Here is a 21,118-nt window from a genome sequence, read left to right as displayed (position 1 = left end):
GGTTTATGTAAGAGGATTTAGTCCTCTGGTATTGAGCTTAACTCGAACTGTACCTGGGCATCAGAGATGCTATCTTTGTAGTTCATTCATTCTTCTAGATTGTAGTATGGATTTCTTTGTACTCAGTGAGACTCCTTTTGTGATGAGTAGTGAACTCTACGTTGTTGGCCTTCCTACAAGTGCAAGCCCATCAATTGTAATTCACATACTTACTGCAAAAGTATTATCTCATAGTGGGTAGGCTTCCCACCATGGTTTTTCCCTTTACCAAGTTTTCCACTTATAAATCTTGGTGTCATGTGGATGGTATTTAGTCTTTGATTGTTGTTTATGCTTAATTGGTTTATCTGCTATTTTGATATTTCATTTAAGCATTTCGGTATTAATGTTTTGGGTTCCAATATTAAATTTTTAAATTTATTAAGGTTCATGTAATCTGAGACAGCTAATTCACCCCCCCTCTTAGTTGTCTTTAGGTTATTTGAATTGTCTAACACAAATTGTAAAAGGTATGGTCATAAGGCAAAAGATTGTAGAATGAATGTGAAATGTCATGCATGTGGAAAGTTTGGACATATGGCTAGTCAATGTAGGTCAAGGAATGGTCAAGGTTACATTAAGGCAATTCAGAAGAATAATATCACTTGTTATGCATGGAACAAAATAGGACATATTGCTAAATTTTGTAGAAGCAAGAACCTACTAGCAGGAAGTGATAAATTTGATGAAAAAGGAAAGAAGAAGGTTGATGACATTTAGAAGGAGAATGAGAAGAAGTGGGTTATGAATTTTGAGGCTCAACCAGTAGAATCAATCACCCTAGATGTTCATTTGGCGAAAGGATTTACCTCGGTTACTCAACTGGCAGAGTAGAATGTTCTTGCATCGACATGAAACTCATCTAGTAAGTAAGGCATTCACCTTGAAGGGAGGCTAATTGATGACAAATATTGCATTGCCCCTAGTAGTGGTCTGAAAGCCTATTTCAGATATTTGGAGAAATTAGTTTGAAGGTTAAATGATGAAGATTTGTTGAATCTTGGATCTGGTTTTGTTTACCAGTAAGTCACCTTATGAGTTATGATTTGGTTATTCTCCTACTCTTAAGTATTTCAGAATCTTTGGAAGTAAGTGTTATATCAAAATAGATGATTCCATTGGAAATTTTGATCGTAGATGTGATGAAGGAATATTTCTTGGTTATTGAACTAAGAGCAAAACATATAGAGGTTATAACAAATGACAACAAAGAATTGTGAAGATTGGTAATCAAAACTTATAAATGAGAACCAACAGTGGAGATGATCATAAATGATCCTATAGCACATATACTGGAACAAAATGCTAAACCAATTGCCCTAGCATCATCAACTCAACTGTAACTGAAGATCAGAGAAAAGAAGATGAAAGCCAAAAGACTCCTAGGTATGTAAGGTTGAATCATTCAAAAGATCAGATAATTGGACAAGATGTTGGTTGGAAGTTGATGAGGTATGTTTAATTTCTTAAGTTGAACTAGCATTAGTAATTGAATCTTGTAAAGATGAATGTTGGATGAAAGCTATGGAAGAGAAAATGGATCAGTTAGAATAGGACAATACATGGACTTGGATGTTTTTTGAACTAGGCTAGATTGGTCTGCAAAGGATATTCTCGAAAGGAAGGAATTGACTATGTTGAATCCTTGCTCTGGTAGCTAGGATTTTTTCAGATATTTTCAAGGTTTTTATGGTATGGATTTTGGTTTATAAGGACTTTACACTATGAGAATATTAAATTGTAGATTGGGTAGGTGATGTTGATAACTGGATAGGCTCATCCAGTGGAGCATTCTTTCTTGGGAAGGAGTTGGTTTCATGGATCAACAAGAAGAAGTCATGCATTTCTTTATCTACTGCTAAAGCTGACTATTGACATATCAAAGAATCTAGTATTTCACTCCAAGTCTAAGCACATTTATATCAAGTATAATTTTTTGATGGAGAAGGAAATGAAGTGAGATTGGTCAGAGGAATCATTTGAGCATTTGAGAGATAGATTGGGAGTTTATGCCCCTTTGGTAGAGACTTGATTGATTCTAATTGGAATCAGTCTGGTATGCATTTACAAAGGTTCTATTCATTCTGGATTGATGAGTTGGTGCTACTACTCAGGGGGAGTAGTCAATTGTGTGGTTTAGAGGCTCTATGTCTTTCTTTGGTATTTATGTCATATTTTTGGCATTTATGTCAAAGGGAGAGAGATACATATGTAATAAATAGAGCTTAATGAGATATCGGTCTAAGGGGAAGATTGTTGGCACAATGAGGAGAAACAAAATTTTAGATAGGTTGTACCCATTGGGGGTGTTTGGTTCAGGTCTATGGATAGTTAATTGGTACAGAGATATTTGGTTCAGAGCTTCATTGCTATATCATTTTGTGGGAGATTATTGCCTGTCTTCCATAGGGGGAGACTTCTTTGGCACTCAGATGTTTTTCACATCTAATGTTGCCATCAATGCCAAAGGGGGAGATTTTTGGCAATATGATGGAATTGATTATGTGTTGCATTGATGTTTTATCATTGATATCAACACTAGCTGTTATGGTTGTTTACCGACTTCCGATAGAAGGATTGGATTGGGAAGATTATCAGTTGATTGTCATCAGTATGATCTGGATGATGGAATAAGTTTGTATGGATGGTTCATATTCTTATGAAGTATGTTTCAATTAGTTGGTATTTACTAGATGATAAAATGCTATCTAATGTTCGAGTAAGTCTTCTTTATAGGTCTAGTAAGGGTTTCACCGATAGAGCTTTATTGAAGATCTTTGATGTAATGCATAAGTGGTGTTGGTGCATCTTCTAGAAGGGATTCAGGATGCTAATGGTGATTGTGTTTGTGCCTCAACTGATTGGTGTCATTTCTTTGGCATATATGGATCTAATTTAGGTCATGTTCCATCTAGGTTATGGATCGGTTTTCATGTCACATATTGGTGAATCCTTTGATGCGCTTCCAAGATGTTTTATTGATTCAATGATGTTTGTTTGGCCTTAGGACAACATGCTTTATGATTTTATTTTAGGATTATGTAATGGATCTATTGAATTATCATTTGGGTGGTTGACCTAATTGGTTAGTTCCCGAGTTGGTATAAATATATGTAAGATCTCATTGTAGATCGTATGTATGAGTAGGAAAGAAGAGAATAATGTAATAATCATTTGTGCAAAGGATTTGATCAATCATAGGTGATCGAGTTGGGTTTATATAATATGTTTTAGACCTCTGGTATTGAGCTTAACCGGAACTGTAATCTGGCATGTTTGACTATCACAGGCAGTTATTCTTTCTAGATTATTGTTCGAATATTTTGAGGTGGTTAACCTCTTTTGTAGTCACTGAGACTCCATTGTGATGACTAGTGCGCTCTAGGAAGTATGCCTTCTTGCATGTGAAATCCCCTTATTGTAATATTTATTCATCTGATTAGTGGATAGATATTGTGGGTCTCCAATCCCACTGTGGTTTTTCCTCCTTGAGTTTTTCCACATATAAATATATGGTGTTATGGTGTTCATCTTTGTGGTTGCACTACTACTTATTGTTATATAATTTTATGTTTATCAGTTGTTGTGTTGTTGTATTAAGAAGGTTAAATTTTTCCTTTTCGGTAGAACACTGATTCAGCCCCCCCCCCCCTCTCAGTGTTCTTGGATTCCAACACCCTTAATATTATTCTAACTCTAGGTTTTTCTTTCTCTCAAATGTTGTGTCTCTTCATTTCTACTATATTGAGAGTATGACCATACGATCATACTCTACTAAAATGGGAGTTAAATATAGTGTAAATTGTACATTTTTATTAGTGTGTCTGATTTCACACTCTCCTAGAACCTATTTTAATATTTCATTTCGTCTATACATTAAAGAGAGTTTATTATAATTAATTTATACACAATTCAATATTTCGTGTCTTATTGCACATCATCACACTCTTATTTGGGCCCTTAACTCTAGGTGTGCCCTTCATTTCTTCAATATCCTGATTTATTATTAATCCTACCCAATTTCAACTTTCTAGGCACATTCCACATATCTATACATTATGATTTGAGTGACCAAGCTGGAATCAACATTTGAACTCCATTATCTTGCAATCCTCGAAAGTCAGATAAAATTTGTTGTGACCAAGGTGACCTACCACCATGGTCCACTTTTTTCCCTAAATTTTGAAAGAATAATAAGACAGACCTACCCTACCCAAATCTATCACTATGAAAAAATACACCAAATCTAAGATGATCTAAAGGTGATTTCAAATATGAAATCCCTAAATAAGGCATCCCTCTCAATTCATTTTCATTGTCTTATCTTATGCTAACATGATCATCCAATTCAAGAGAAATTCTTCTTCCTGAAGAGAAAATCTGATTCAAGGAGTAGAAAATTACATCAAGACATCTTCATGTTATGTTTTATCTATGATTTCATGATGGATTTTATGTGATTTATCATGTTATTTCATCAACACATGGAGGAATTAGCCTAAGCACATTGCATCACCTATTGAAAGTATAATCATCAACATTCAATCATTTTAATTCCCACAGGGGCTTCACTTAGTGGACCTAGGCTATATCACGTGGGTTCATGGCATACAAAATAATCCCTCTATTTTCAAAAAATATTTCCCTAAAATCCTTTTTTGTCACCCCCTCCCAATACACAACCCGAACTAAAAACCCTCATATTTTTACTAGATAAGCAATATATTGAGCTCATTTTTTGGGGATATTAAACCCCCCAATATAAATTCATGTGATATAATATTGCTTACCCAGTGAATCCCCCATGTTAATTCTTTTCCCTCAAAGGGAAATATTTCCAATTAAATTCAAGTTAAATTTCTATTTCAATTAAGGTTAATTCAAAACTCAAGGTTTTACATAAGACAAACCCATATCCACAACCCCCTTTCTTCCTTCTTGTGTATAGATAAAGGTACTCAATAGAGCCAAAAATCCTCAGACAGCATCAAGAGCTTGGTACAGACCCAATTCCAAAATTTGGACCTAATTTTGTTAGACTAGAGTGCTAGGTTACTGCTATCCTAGGACCAAGGTGCTAGGATTTTGTGGTCCTCAAGATTTTGCACCATTTTTTAGGGGTGAATTCTAGACGGTTTTAGGTTCAAAAGTTTCTAATAGTAGCTCATGCTTAGAATACTAAGCCATTCTAGTGCTCTAGTCCTACCAGATCAACATCATATTTTAGTCATAGGTACACAATCAGATTTCATGCTCAAAACTACAATGTTACAACATTTTTTATTTTTTGTCAATCATTTACAACTTGAGCATTTACTTTTTTCATACCTTAGTCATAATTTGCACCATTTCAACATATCTCCATAGTTCATTCACTTACAATAGTATCAAATGAATAGAAACCTTAGAACTATCATTTGACTCTCTTTCACAAGAGTTAGTCAAGTGTGATCACTCCTTTAGGTGATTTTGTATTCCAATGTTGACATGAAAGTGGATCTCGGTCTTATGTTCTACTTGGTTCCATTTTAATACTATACACCCATAAAAAATATCTATCATAGGGGAGGGATGGGGTGAAACAAATGGTCCTTTCTTAATGGATTTTTAATTCTCTTTTCCTTTATCAATAATGGTCTTTTTGGGTCTAACTAGGGGATTGAGCACTTTTTTTTTTCCCTTATTAGATGGAGGGTTTGGGCCAAGTTTCACAAAAAGTAGAGGAGTATCACAACCAACACTTATAATTTCTATTTTTTGGGGGAACAAAGAAGAGCATTTTTCAAGGGAATGGCTTTGGAAGAAGAAGGAGAATCATCCATAAAAGTGTTTTTTATCTTTAAGTACCATCCCTCTATGAAGAGATGGGTTCTTGGCCTTGGGGTAAAGCATGCATAGGAAAAAAAGAGTTAAAGGTGGGGGTCACATCTAAATATTAATTATAAATTGCATAGATTGAAAATTTATGTAAAGGGGGGTAGACACACATTTCTTCATAAACGAAAAAAAATAATAAGGAAATTTGACAAAGTTATGGTGTCTAAGATGATTTAGTAAAGGAAAATGGTACATGTACACTGCTACAAACCACCCCTTGAGAAAAATAATCTATCAATTGGCAACTAAAAATTATCTAGGGAGGAGGTAGTTCAGCCCTACTAAACCTATTCTGTAGTGTCATTTAAGTTAATCCCCTCTCAAGAAGCATAGTGATATAATCCTCATAAGCTTTCTTTTGGCTCAAGAAAGGAATCTTTTCACCTTCATAGCTTAAACCTATTACATGCATAATGAGATCCACAGACACCATTTTTTATACTACCCACTTTATTTTGGTCATTCTTCCAAATGTTCATAAATTGGGATGATAATTCCTCATATTTTCCCTTCATAACCTTAAAGAAAGGGGTAATCCCTCGTCTCTCAAAGATTTCCCAAACCTCACTATTATTCTTGAGGGAACCAATGGATGTGGGCTCAACATCTATCCCTTTCCCACCTTTTATGGCTTTGCTACTTTTCACAGACAAAAAACTGAATACACTCGATACGAGAGAGAGAGAGAGAGAGAGAGAGAGAGAGAGAGAGAGAGAGAGAGAGAGAGAGAGAGAGAATTTTGATTTTTTTTCCTAAAGGATTTCAATATGTAATAAACGAGTTGTTAAGGTTTCCCTTTCACTATGACAAGAGAAATATAAAAAAAATCTATACTATCTTTCTACATATACATTTTTGGTTTTATATTAATGTTGTGGCAATTAGGAAATGCCATATCAAAGTTGGCTTTGTACATTTCCTTGTATGAAGATTAATAATCCCCATGGAATTATCAAGAATATAGTCCACATTAATTATCCATTTATGATTATTGTTTTTCCCTTGAATTATCAAATGCTATCATTCAATTTCCATCCTTTCTATCTTGCTTGACCAGTTAATCATATCCTTATAAAAATTTATTAGCTTTCTATACATCATAATGATCAAAATAATAAAGACACCTTGATAAATATTAAAAAATTTAATTCCTTACGTGAATAATAGAATCCACTCACCTATCATTGATTAGCATATTCTTGATCAAAAGGAGAATATTCCTATCATTACCTTAGTAGTTTCATTCATCAAATTTCAGGCCTTCATTTGCCATGACATCCACTAGCTCGTTTCCTTCTTTATAAGTATTGTTTATCATCCTAGACTGGTATGACAATGAGGATATGTTTAAAATAATTATTAAATTTCTTATTTTTATGGGGGGAGTCACCAATTATATGAGACCTATCATAATTTTGAAATCAGCTTTAATTACAACTTTTTGAAATCCATGCATGATAATCTGCTTCAGAGACCACCTCAAAGAAATAATCTCAAACTCATTATTGGTCTTGATCCTAATTATTTTATCATAAACCTCTATCACTATTCACCTATCACCATGTATTATACCTCTAGTTTCTATCATTCCGAGTTTTCCTTTACCACATGCATCAAGATTTAGATTCGCCCAATTTTTTAAGGTTTTCTTCATTTAATGTGTAATCTAATAAACTTCTTAGTGACTTTGATTTTGTCCATATGATAGGTAATTCCTCATTTCTGTATAACATATAATTCAAAGTAGGTAGAGAGTTGGGAAGCTTTATGTTGTTTCATATTATTGATACTTTTCCTTATCCCATTCTTTATAATTTGGAAAACCTATTTGTTGTTCTCCGTGTTCTCGAATATAATATTATTTATCTCCTTCTAATTACCCCAACCAAGGAAGGTGGGATTTGATTACAAATTTCCTTCAAAGCAAGATGTTTGAAGGGAGAATTATCCCTCCAAATTTTAAAAAAGCTTCTTATGATCTACAAAAAAACCCCAATTAGTTTGGAGAGAAAACAATACCTCATCCCAAATCTCCTTGGTGAAACTACAATGCAACATAAGATTATCCACAAACTCCTCTTCGTTGCAGCATAAGATGCACATTGCCTAAACTGAAGCCCCATTTCTCAAGGTTGTCTGTAGTCAAAATCTTGTTGTGATTAGCTATCCACCAAAAAAGGGATTATTTTAGTGGTGATATTTTTGTTCCATCAGATTCCATTTGAAGTTCCGTATTCATTATTTTTTCTTTATAACATAATAAGTTGTCAAAAAACTTCATTTGTTTTATTGATGTCAAAGAAAAACATTCTCCAAGGTGTAAAAAACTTGATTTTTCACCTCCTTTCTCATGAATAATTAAAGTGGAAAAGGCTTCTAGCTAGGATGTCTCCCATTTCAATCAATATAATGAAAAAGTATGTTGCCACAAAATTCAAAAAGAGGGTTTATATGATCCATAAATAGGGTATAGATGTGAGAGCAACATTGTGAATCTAGACATTCTCCCAAAAGTTGATCCTTAACCCATTTCCCACTTTACATTTGATTCCCTGATTAATATTATTTTAGTATTCAAGATATTATTCCAAATTACTAAATGCTTAGCTAGAGAGGGAGAGATTAAGTCAATTTTGCAAACCATAGCTATCTCGTTATTGGTTTCCACTGAATGGAGAATATTATGGGTTTTTAAAATAGCATCCAAGATTTGTCTTCCCTAAACAAAGCCCTTTTGGTTAGAAAAATGAGGCGTTACATGAGAGGCTTTATGTAATTAACAATTAGCTTATAGATAATTTCATAAAAGGTGTTGTAAGCTAATCAATCTAGTGTCAAGGAAGTTATCTATATGTTAGGGGAGATTTATGCATCTCATTGTTTCTCTAGAAGAATCCAAGTGGCCTTATATTTAGACAATATGATGGACTTTGCTAATTTATTAAACAAAACTGGCCGAGAGGATGTGGAGCTTAATGTTCCCCCTTTTACATTGATTTAGAGAATATTAGGAGATGACATTATTCAGTTTGAGTTAGACAGATTTTTTTATCTCTAATTGTTGGGAGAATCTTCAAGATCTTACTATCATTTCTCTTGCTAGAATTGGTTTTGACCACAACCCTTCTTTTGAACTAGGAAATTTCCCCTAAGAAAGGCCCATGCCCCTTAAGGTTTGAAATTTTGTGGTAACTCCCTCAAAACTTCAAAGGCTTGGTCTCTACTTGGTGAATCATCCCTATCAATAGAACACCTATTTATAGAGTAGCTTATAAGTTGAGAAAAAATAAAAGCAAGGTCAAAGAATGAAACCATTATGCTTTTGGCAACATTTTTCAAAAAAATCCCTAGACTTATGCTTACCTAAAAGAGCCTCTGAATGTTATGGATGTAGGGAATAATGAGCTTCAATCTACTTTAAATAAATACAATTAAGAGAATATTGTTAGTGCCTTTAAATAAATCTAGTTTACTACATGCATCAAAGTTTAGGTTCACCCATTTTTTAAGGTTTTCTTGCTACCTAGATTTTAGATTGATGAATCTAAAAGCCAATGACATTATTCTCTTAATTGTATTTATTTAAACTATATTTCAACCTCGGTATTCCTCACACCCATAGCATTTAGAGACTCTTTTAGAGAAGCATAAGTTTGGGCCTTTTTGTGAAAAATGTTTTCAAAAGTATAATGGTTTCATCCTTTGACCTTGCAAATAATTTTTTTAGCTTATAAGCTACTATATAAATAAGAGTTCTTTTGATAGGGATGATCCACCAAGTAGTGACCAAGTTTTCAAAGTTCTGAGAGAGTGACCACAAAATTTTAAATCCTAAGGGCTATGGGTCTTTCTTAGGGGAAATTTCCTCGTTCAAAAGAAAGGGGTTGTGGTCAAAACCAATTCTAGGGAGAGAAATGATAGTAACATCTTGAAGAATCTTCCAACCATTAGAGATAATAAATTTGCCTAACTTAAATTGAATAAGGTCATCTCCAATATTCTATGAACCCAAGTAAAAAGGGAATCATTAAGTTCCACATCCTCTTAGCCAATTTTGTTTAAGAAATTAAAAAATTACATCATATTGTTTGAATAGCCCTCAAGGCCATCTAGCTTCTTTGAGGGAAACAATGAGATGCTTAAATATCCCCTAGTATCCAATGGTAATCATGATTGGTATCCATCAATAGAGTAATTTTTTCCTTGATAGCTCTAATTGGTCTAATGTCAAGAATGCTATTCTAGAGGTCTAGTGGTAATCCTGATGGAAATTCAAGAGGTCTATTGAAATCAAGACTTCCACTAATATTTTGTCCTCATTAAGGGTCCAACAGTCTTCCTAACTAATGTTGAGATCACTAACTAGGGACTTAGCATTCTTCTCTTTTGATCTGACTATCTATTATGCTTCATTGTTAGTTACATATGTTGAATTTGGCAACACAAGCACTTACAAGATCAAAAGGAAAACAAGTACACCTTACACAAATGAGACTTGTAGAAATAAATGATATTTTACTCAAAATAAAACTATATAGAATTATAAGATGAATTACAATTGTACAATGAGGTGCTTATAAATAAAGTACAAAGCTAAATTTAGGAGAACTAAAGTGAGAGCATGAGGAGATAAATAAAGCTCAACTCTAGCTAAATTAGATGCATAAAAGCTAAACTAGGTGCAAAACTAAAATAAGCATTCCTAAGTGAACTTCAACAAAAAAGCATAACTAGTAGTAGAAAAGAACCTAATAGCTAAATATTCTCTAACACTCTCACTTAAGTGAAACTTAGGGTGAGTAGAGAATCTCTAAATGCATAAATGCAAAAATGGGTCCTGACAAAAAAAAGGCCTAATTAGCTACCCATGTATAAACCAATGAAGTTTCTCGAAGTGGATAAAAGGAGAAAAACCACTTGGAAAAAGCCCCTCTCCAAAGTGAGAGATGCAATGAAATGAAATAGGTACTACATGTGACTAAGATGAAGGACTGCAAGTGTCCCCCCAACTAATAGATCAATCACATAAGTATAATCAATATTCTCCCCATAGGAGAGAAAAGAAGAGACAATGTATGCCCCCCCATAATGAAGAAGCTCCAATACCAAAGATGAAGTCTCGAGGATGAATGTTGATGAAGATCCAAGAGCAGAAAATCATGTTCCTCCTGTTAGGAATAAACAAATCAAGTAGCCAAGACTGAAACAACTCCATGGAAGGAGATGAAAGCAAATATCTCATGATGTGTGCCATGGAAGACTACTTAACTGTCCATCTATTTGAATCAAAAGACTTCAAATTAACTGAAGAAAATCCAAACTAATGATACTAGTTGAACAACCTCTGAAGGTAATGAAGCTAGGATGATAGAAATTCTCAAACTACCATCAAGGAGGAATATAGTATCCTTATTCATTTCACTAATATCTGGAGTGTGTGATGTATCAAATAACTCTACAATATTTGGTAATTACTCATCTCACTCTATTAAAATTAGAAGGGAAAAATCAACCTACTAAGCTGAACCAATCTTTGAAGAAGCAGGAGATGGAGGAGGGTCAACACAAGTCTCAGGAATCATTGTGCATTATTCACACATAGGTTCAAGTGACCAAACTTCTCCTCATATTTTTGATGTACTCTCAATTCATGAGAAATGGGACTAGGTACATGCTCAATGGGAGAAAAATGTCAGAACTCATACAGTTTTGTTGTATGATCAACAATGCCAACTGCAACGAGCTCTAGATATTATGTAAATATCTAATGAGTACTAAATTAGGGGTGAACTCAATTGTCTTGCCTATCCCACTATTAGTAATCTAGTAAATGGAAAGGAGATTGGTAGATGATGCAGGGACACAAATAACATTATTGAATGTGTCACCATAAATCTCAATTGACCCACTCCCAATAACACTTATTTAAGTGTTTTTACCCATTAAAATTTGTGGATATACATGATTCTCAAAAGAAGAGAACATACCCTCTGATGATTCCATATCATGTGAAGCTCTTGAATCTAGAGCCCACATAGAGGACTAAGAATGTGTCAGTACAAAGAGATCATGGCCTTTCATCTTCTCTTCACTATGTGTCATAGATGAAGATCTATAATGTAAGCAGTGGAAGAGTATACACTAGATGAAGGTGGTTGAATATTATTCTTCCAAAGAAGTTCTTTTAGCTCATCAATATGCTTTACATAATACTGATTCTCATCATGTCTTGGATTGGTGCATTAAGTATACTTAGGCTTGTCCTTCTGGGATGAAGACCTCTTGGAAGAGGTGGAAGAATCTAAATCATGTCCATGAGACTTTGAAGCTAGAGGTGATTTACTACACTATGTAGCTATGTTCTTCAACTTCATCTTCTTATGTTTCCTTATAGATGTAGGAGTTTAGGCAACCAAGGCTTGATATTTGGAACCAAAAAATAAATCAAGTTGTGATATCTTGGCTTGCTCCCATGTCAATCAATCACAAAATACCTCAAATGAAGGCATAGTGAATGTAGTATCCAAAGCATCCATGGCGGAATAGAATGGTGAATCAAAGAACTAAAATTAGCCTTAAAGCATGGATAGAATCAAGAAGATGCACTCCTTATCAGTCTTGTGCTTTCCACAACCTTATAACTATGATTTGATGGATTTTAACTTTGTTAGAAAGTTATCAATGGAAGGAAATGAACTAGTTGTTAATGATGTCAAATCTATCTCAAGCTAAAGTGCACGAAACTCATTAATACACTCCAAAAATTTCTCAAATTCTAGCCACCTAGCCCTAAAAGTGGTGCAAGAATCGATATGGAACTAGAGACTATCTGAAACATGTTGGTCAATCAAACCCATATCTTGATCTATCTTGCGTGTGCACTAAATGATCTCATGCTCAATAGTCAAGTTGGGTTGGGTTTGATCTAAACAAGACCATAAACCGCTAGATTGAAGTAATTTGATCATTTTTGTCCTCCAGCTATGATATTTATGAGGGGTGAGTTTCTCAACAAAAGGATCCTCCACTAGGATAGGGCTAGAAAAATATAGTAATTTGAAAGATGATTCTACCTCCCCACAATAAGAAAAATGAAGCATTTTGCATTTGTACAAGCTAAGAAATCACAAAATTGAGAAATGATATAATATACCATTGTGTATTTCATTAATATTCTATAAAATTTGAGTACAGATCTGGATAAATGATTTTGGGAGCTTTCTGATGATATGTGGGAGTCAAAAAACAAAGTCTATTTGTTCAAGTTATGGCCTTGAACGCACAAAATTAAAGGCTACCTTTGGAGGCCTGGTAGAGAAAATTGGTGTAAAATATCATAAAACCACCTACATATATAGATATTCCCCTGAACTAGATTTCCAATGGCATCTATGTTTCCCAATTTTGACTATGTATGACAAAGTTATGAGCATAACACTAAAGACTACTTTTTAGGGCTTGGAAGGCTTGAAAGGACCCGAAAAACAAAAAAAAATTAAATACAACAACTTTTCAAAAATAGAATGTCTTTGAAAAGAAAAAGTTTCAAAAAATAGAAATTTTCTAAAAAATAGAATGTTTCTAAAAATAGAAACTTTCCAAAAATAAAACCTTTCCAAAAACATAAACTTTTCAAAATTGGAAACTTTCTAATTTTTTTTTGCAAAGATTTCGTTGATCTCCAATTTAGACAAATTGATAGGTGGTTTTAAGGTTCTCAAGCCACTTGAGCATGATGGCAATGTCTATTTTCCCCCAAACTAACTAGATTTTTCAGCTACCCCAAGAACTTGCCTCCAAAAATTTGCCCTCATCCACTTTGACCCCAAATTTCAACTACTCAAATTTTGACAAAATGGTAGGTCAATCTTAAAGTTTTTGATGCTATGGACATGATGGTCTTGCCTATTTTGCTCCAAAATTGATGAAAAATGCCCAATCCAAATCCACAAAAAGCAAATATGTGACCTTGCAATGCTTCTAAGAAAAAAACCCTCAAAACTTGAGAAGGGGCTTGCTGAATCAATGCTTTGATACCATGTTGAATTTTGCAAGACAAGAACCTAAAAGATAAAATAGAAAACAAGAAAGCCTTCCACAAATAAGAGTTGTAGAAATGAATTCTATATTACTCAAAAGAAAAGAATAGAAAATTATAGGATGAATTATAATTGTACAGTGAGGGTCTTATAAAGAAAGAAAAGAGATAAATTTAGCATAACTAAAGTGCAAGCATGAGGAGCTAAATAAAGCTCAACTCAAGCTAAACTAGATGAACGAAAGCTAAACTAGGTGAAAAAATAAAATAAGCACTCCTAAGTGAACTTAAGGCAAAAAGCATAACTAGTTGTAAAAAATAAACTAATAGCTAAAAATGTTATAACACCACCTATATGCTAGAGTCTTCCTTAATTAGTACATTAGAGACAACCATCAAAGAAATATCATCAACCATCATAGATGAAATAATTGAAAAGATTTTGATTTCCCTACTGAAAAACTACAATGACAAGATCTCTGCTATTTAATAAACTTATGATCTGAAGAAGTTTACTAGAGAACAGTTCTATGGTACATTATCTACATTTGAGATAAACAAGTTTGGAAAAGACAAAGCTAAATCCGAGTCTGCCTTTAAATCCTGTAGAGCCCCTCCCCGATCAAGCTATGGTTAACTCAGTTGACCATGGTTGACCTTACTAATAAATGCTATAATTCAATAGGATGGGCTATGTTAGATGAATAGATTGGTGAGAAAAGTAATTGAACCAGGTTACAAAATCATTTCACCTTGAGGTGTACATTTTGATGTGTTATGAATACATAACTTTATATGATTCTAGAATAGGATAACTTTGAGATGATGCATGTCAATATTGGATTTGCAGGACTTTACTATGATGATAGAAATAGAAGGCATGTCTTATGTGTGGATCAAAATTATGAGTATTATGATAATTACTTATGTGGATTTATTTTGATATAAGATATATTGATTTTGTTTAATGTCAATTGTATGCAAAGTGTTTGACGTGTATTCTTGTTCATGTGTTTAATTTTATATGAGGTTATTTGGAATTACTAATGTGTAATTAAGATGCGCAAAAAAATTATCCATGTGACCATGGAAATACTATGGAGAACCAAACCTAGACCTATGTACGTTCGTAAAGCCAGGGTTTGTCTATTTGGAGAGACAACACCCCATATGCATCATATTTTATTTGTGAAAGTAAATGTTGTGTGTGTGTTAAATTAAATTTATTAATTTGTGTAAATCCAACAAGAGACAAATTTCATGTGTAATTTTGTAATGTATTTTATTGTGTCACTTGACACATGTGTTGATTTATGTCTTGATTTTTGACTTGTCTCTTGCAAGGAATTGTTTCAACCATAGCTTTTTCAAATATTTGAATGTGCTTCTAAATTTCCTTGGGTAGAGAGTCTTTGGAGTTGTCAACTCGGGTTTGACCTGAAAGTTAACTTCAGATGGGTTTATAAGGGGTCAAATGGACTCCTAGGGGTAGTTTAAAGGTGTTTCCTAAAGTCCATAAGGTATACCTATGGGTTAGGAGTATTTTTAGGCATGTGTCTACTCTCATGTTACTATTTAGTCACCTCAAAAAGTGGGTTTCCTAAGGTGAACGAAAATTCAAATTAGAAGGTGCCATCTAGGTTAGATAACCTTCCCTTTTGATGTGAGATCCTTTTTCCCACTTTCTCTTACTTTTTCCTTTTTCAGTTTTAGAAACCTGTGAGAACTCTCACTGAGGTCTTTTTAGGCGAGAATGAGAGACTTTGTGGGTAATCACCCACTCTCCATTTTTGGAGATCATGCAATTTTGAAAAGAATAGGTTTTGGGATAGAATTTTGGCTAAGTGTAGAAGGAAGAATTGTGGAATGGGGTTGCTCATCCTCAAACTAGTTCTAGCAAACCTTTGGGCAGATTGAAGGTTGGTTCATCTTCTCTTTTTTGTTTCCTTTTACGTTGCATGTTTATGTTGGAAAGATTGCTTGAATGTAAAAGTTGGTTCTTGTATTTTCCTTTGTCAAAATTATTATGTGACCTATTTGTTAATTCTTTTATGCATTTTCTTGTGAATTGGGAGTAACCAAGACCTTCTACTCTTGGGAGAGTAGGATGGTCTTGTCAGTGGTAGAAGTTTGACAACCCTCGAGCGAGAAGCTCTCATTATGAGAGTGAACTCAAGGGGTGTATGCATGGACCGGTTTATACATTTGGGGATCATAAGGGGAGAAAGCATGGGATGAATGCTTTGGGGGGCATAAGGATGTGGGGTTAATGAACTTATGATATATCTTTGTTTGCCATGAGGTGGCTTTGTGATCTACCATTCTTGCAGTCTCCTGGGGTTATTTGGTCCACTACCACCCATGTAAAAATATCACATTTTGTGATGAAGTATAGCCTTGGTTGGGGAAGTGTTTGTTGTATGTTTTTCCCTTGCTTGTTGTGTTTGCATGTGTGTAATCTGTCTAGGGCTTGGTTCTCCAAGCTTGGGGGTGGCTTCTAGTAAGCCTAGGCTAGGAGGTGAGCTCTGCATGGTCAAAACCTTATGATTTATTTGCAGGATTACTTGGAAAGAAAAGAAAAAGACAAGTTTGAAAGTTGTTGGTTTTACTTGATTTGTAGAAAAAGATTAAGGAATGGAATACCACATTTTAGTTGTAGCAATGTAAAGGAAAAGTTATATGTTGTATCTATTTTGAAAAAGAAATGTATTCATTTTATTTAAAGTCCTCATTTAATAGAAATGAGAGACTAGATGGGTATCTCACCCCTATGTAATGTTGACTATCTTGTATTCTAAGTATTCTTTGAAAAAAAATTATTAATTTCTCACAAAATGAAATGTTTATGTTGGATTTTAAGTTATTTATTGTTCTTGAAATAATATTGGTTGTATACATGTTATTTTGAAAATTAAAGTTCATTTTATCTCCTTATGCATACTAAAATAATGGAAATGAGTAAAGTGATAAACTTCCATGTTAGTAAGAGAATATTAAACATTTATTCCTAATTATTTATTTCCAAATACAAATCATGGTTTAATAGATTTAGCATGTCTATCTCTAAGGTTAATTTAAATGATTCTAGTCTAATATAGTTGCTGTTAAAAATTATTAAATTATGTCACTTTATTTATTTGAAGTAAATAAATCTAGAATTAGTAATCCATCTCTAAAGTTAGCAAATAGATTGCCAGTAGAAAAAGAAATTCTTTATTTAAATCTGTTAATTTTGAAAATCTGCTTTAAGTGATTTTAGGAAAAATAAATATAAACAGAATGGTTAAAGTAAATAAAAGAAATCTGCCCTATTTGCATGATGTCCATACTTGGTTAATTTTTGCACAAATCTAGGAAGCAAAGAAAATAGTTTCCAATTTTATATATATATATATATATATATATATATATATATATATATATATATGAGATATATACATATACATGCATGTGAATGTAACCATATATATATATATATATATATATATATATATGTATCTATATACATATATATGAATATGTATGTATATACATATATATACATATATATATATACACATATATATATACATATACATATTCTATTAAAAAAGTAATAATATAATTTTTTTAAAAAGAAAAAAAAAAACATGTTGTTGGTTTTTTTCGGGGAGCCTCAGCCCCCCTCGCGTTGTGGGCGGCGAACCCTAGTGGTGGCAATCGGGGAGGCTTCGCCCCCCCCGCCCCCCCCATGGGATGGCGCCCCACAGTGGTGGTGCAGCTAGACTGCTGGCCGCATCCCACCGTGGCGGCCAAGGCTGCCTATGTGGGCCGTGACCCGCCCCCACGGCCTCCACCACCGCCGCACAACCATGAAATCCCCGCGACCCCCTATGCAGTGCCTCCGACATGGCTCTCTTGGCTCCGCCTTGTAAATTGAACCTCCTCTTCCCTGCAAAACAATAAAACCCTAACCTGGTTTGGGTTAGGGCAGTTTTGGGTTTTTGTAAAAGAAAGAAAATAAAAAAAGGAAGGGTTAGGTTATATCAAGAAAATTAGGTTTATCATAATTATATAATATTTTAGTTAGGGCACATGGGTATTTGTTTTATATTAAGATTTGTTTAGAAAATAAATGTCCACATATAGAAATATATATGTGTTTTATGAATATATATATATATAGTTAAAAATATGAGTGTATAAATTCAAGTTTAATTTAATTAGTTTATTTAAACATTCATATTTTATAAATGATTATATAGACATTGAATATGATGTTTTAAACTTTAAATTATTTTGGAGTAAAACTTTTAGGAAATTTATAATAACTTCGTAAGTTTTTTTGGCCTTAGGGGATTATTTGTTTTGTTCACCTAAATTTAGGCTTGACGAGAATAAACTTTATAGGGAAAATTTTTATTATGGAGTTAATTAGCCCTTTAGTCAAATTTTAATAGACATTATAATTATTGTTAAATTGAAATATAGGTGTTTTAAAAATCTAAGTGCTAGAGTAAATTTTTTAATTCCTATAGCGATTGAAAGATTAATTGAGATTAATAATATCCTTTGTCAATTAATTTAGAGATTTTTACGTAAATGAATTTATTTATTTATTAAATGGTTGGATAATAATGATTTCTTTTGAAGAGGATATCATGGTGGAATTATATATATTCGAAAATAAGTCCAAGACCTTGATCTTGCAAACTCATTTATCCTAGATGAAATCTTATACTAAATAAAGCAATTAAGATTTTAACGTTTGACACTTCAATTTTCAATTGCTCGATTAATTAATATTATTACGTTAAAATCATATTAATAATTAATTTATAGATGCAAGATTTAATCAAGTATAAAGGAAGGATGTATTATCACGGATGGAGGAAACTTGTTAGGAGATAAATAATTATTATTGAATCAAGTAATTATATTAATGCCTATTTAGTAGAAGTCAATCTAATTAAGAATTATAAATTGCAACTATAATAAAAGGGACATTTGATGTGAATTTATTATTGTCCTTATAAAATCATTTTGTTCCATTTGATTATAGGAGTTATCATCATTTGATATGTTAGGAATATCCTAACTTTGTCGTCTAGGAGTTTTATAAGAACCTAACGATTCTAGATAAATTTGTTCTATTCATCGTTCATGTTAGAAAAACATTTTATTATAATTTAATATTCCACTTGGAACAACCTTTTAGGTTGTCACATCTAATTAATCATAGGTTGCATATAGTTAAGTGTTTCAAAAAAAAAATTGTTGTTTGGTTTTTTGCCCAAAAGTTTGGGCATGACATTTTGGTATCAGAGCCCTAGGTTCATACACTGCTGAACATGGGCTACATTCATAACTTAGTTGAACTAAACTATGGCTTTGAAGTATAACACGTAGGTGGAAAACTTGTGAAATAACAAAATGAAACATAAGTGAAAAATTCTTCTAAATCAACAGATCAACATATATCAATTCAAGGGGCTCCAAGGGTCACTAAAAGCCCTAAAATTTGAAGCTAATTAGTCATAATGTTTATGGCATAATAAAACCCCAAAGGCTACAAAAAATTTTAAAATTATAAATATTGCCGGTATTTAATAAATGAAATTTAGATCATTAGTACTTATAAGGTTACCATTCGATTGGAACCCAAATGCAATTATTGCCCTAATCAAATCAAGTAGGAGGAGTTAATTCTACAATAAAATACCTCTGAGGGTAACTAAGAGAATACCATTCATCGAGTTATGTTCTTGACTTGGAAAGTCAAGCAAGCTAGTTAGACATAAGATGAAGGCGCAATAAACAAGATAATTGAGATAGCGACAACTCAAGTTAATTTTTTTTAAGCTATGCGAAAATTTTGGTGGTTCAAGGACCGCAACTGCCATTTGGGACAACAATGAAGAAGAGTTAAGAGGTACTCTTATGAATATTAGAAATAAGCATTAACCTATCCTAATGAATAGGTTCCTTAAGCGTGAGGTCAAGCTAGGTTGCTTATTAAGAGCATTCGTTAGACAATCCTTGTAGCAATGCAGAGAAACTATAGTTGTATAATCCTAAAGATAAGGACTAAAATGATGAATGACAATCTCCTTGATAAGTGGGCCCTAGCAATATTATAGATGAATTAACTAAGGAGAAAGGATACATGAACTTCTTGGGTTAAAGCACGTAATTGCAATAAACCCTAAGTTCATCTGTAGTTATATAATTGGGGAAAACAGGTAAAGTAAAGTAAAGCCACAACCAGTTCCCTTATGGGAAGACAACCTTGGAGAAATTAATGGCAAGGAGAGTAGGGACGATATGGGAATCGTACAAAAAAATCCCTATTGAAGTGCAAGGAGTGTAAAAGTATTAGGATCTTATACTCTAGGAATGAGTAACTAATATTTTTTCAGAACCTAAGGGGAAAAGTGCAACCCAATCATGGCAAGTTGCTAGTTACAAGACAATATGTAACACAATTTAACTACTTGACACAACCGAAGTAGGTTTGTAAATTTATGGCACTCAAGTGTGAAGGTATGTGAAAACATTAAGTATGGATGAAACAACATGCAGATGGAAATGGCTAATGGAAAGATAGTATAGCAGTATTATAATACGAAGGTTTTAATGATGATTAGTTGGCAGTATAAGATATTTTATGAGAACATAGATAAGGAGCCAAATTATGTGGTTAGCCAAGGGAGAACTTGGAAATTATGGGTGTCTTAAGATAGTGGTAATTATTGGACACCCTTATGTTATACCATAATTGGGTAACAGGATATTATGATGATAAGGTGGTTTACGTGGTTTGAAGGAAATTGTAAGTTGTGATATGTCGAAATTGGCTAGTAAGTAAATATAAATAAGTAATATGGAAAGAGATAACTTCTTTTTACCAAATTTTAATTAATAGGGTGAGTGTTGGTCACTTCTCGAGTGCACACCCCCTTGATATCATAAGTTGCATAAGGGAAGTAGGAGGGAATAAGTCAAGTCTCCACATTGTTTGAAATATGTCATGAAATGTGTGGGAAGGAATTAGTTGTCAAGCATTATTGATTTTACTTGACAATTACTCCACCCCAAATGGTTCTTAACCATAAGTGTTAGTAATTTGGCAACATGCTCCTTATTGACAAGAACGAAAGGATGATTAGAGGTGAAAATTCAAGG

This window comes from Cryptomeria japonica, chromosome 4, assembly GCF_030272615.1.
Source record: "Cryptomeria japonica chromosome 4, Sugi_1.0, whole genome shotgun sequence".
NCBI classification, from domain to species: domain Eukaryota; kingdom Viridiplantae; phylum Streptophyta; class Pinopsida; order Cupressales; family Cupressaceae; genus Cryptomeria; species Cryptomeria japonica.
Note: the sequence above shows the minus strand (reverse complement) of the source record.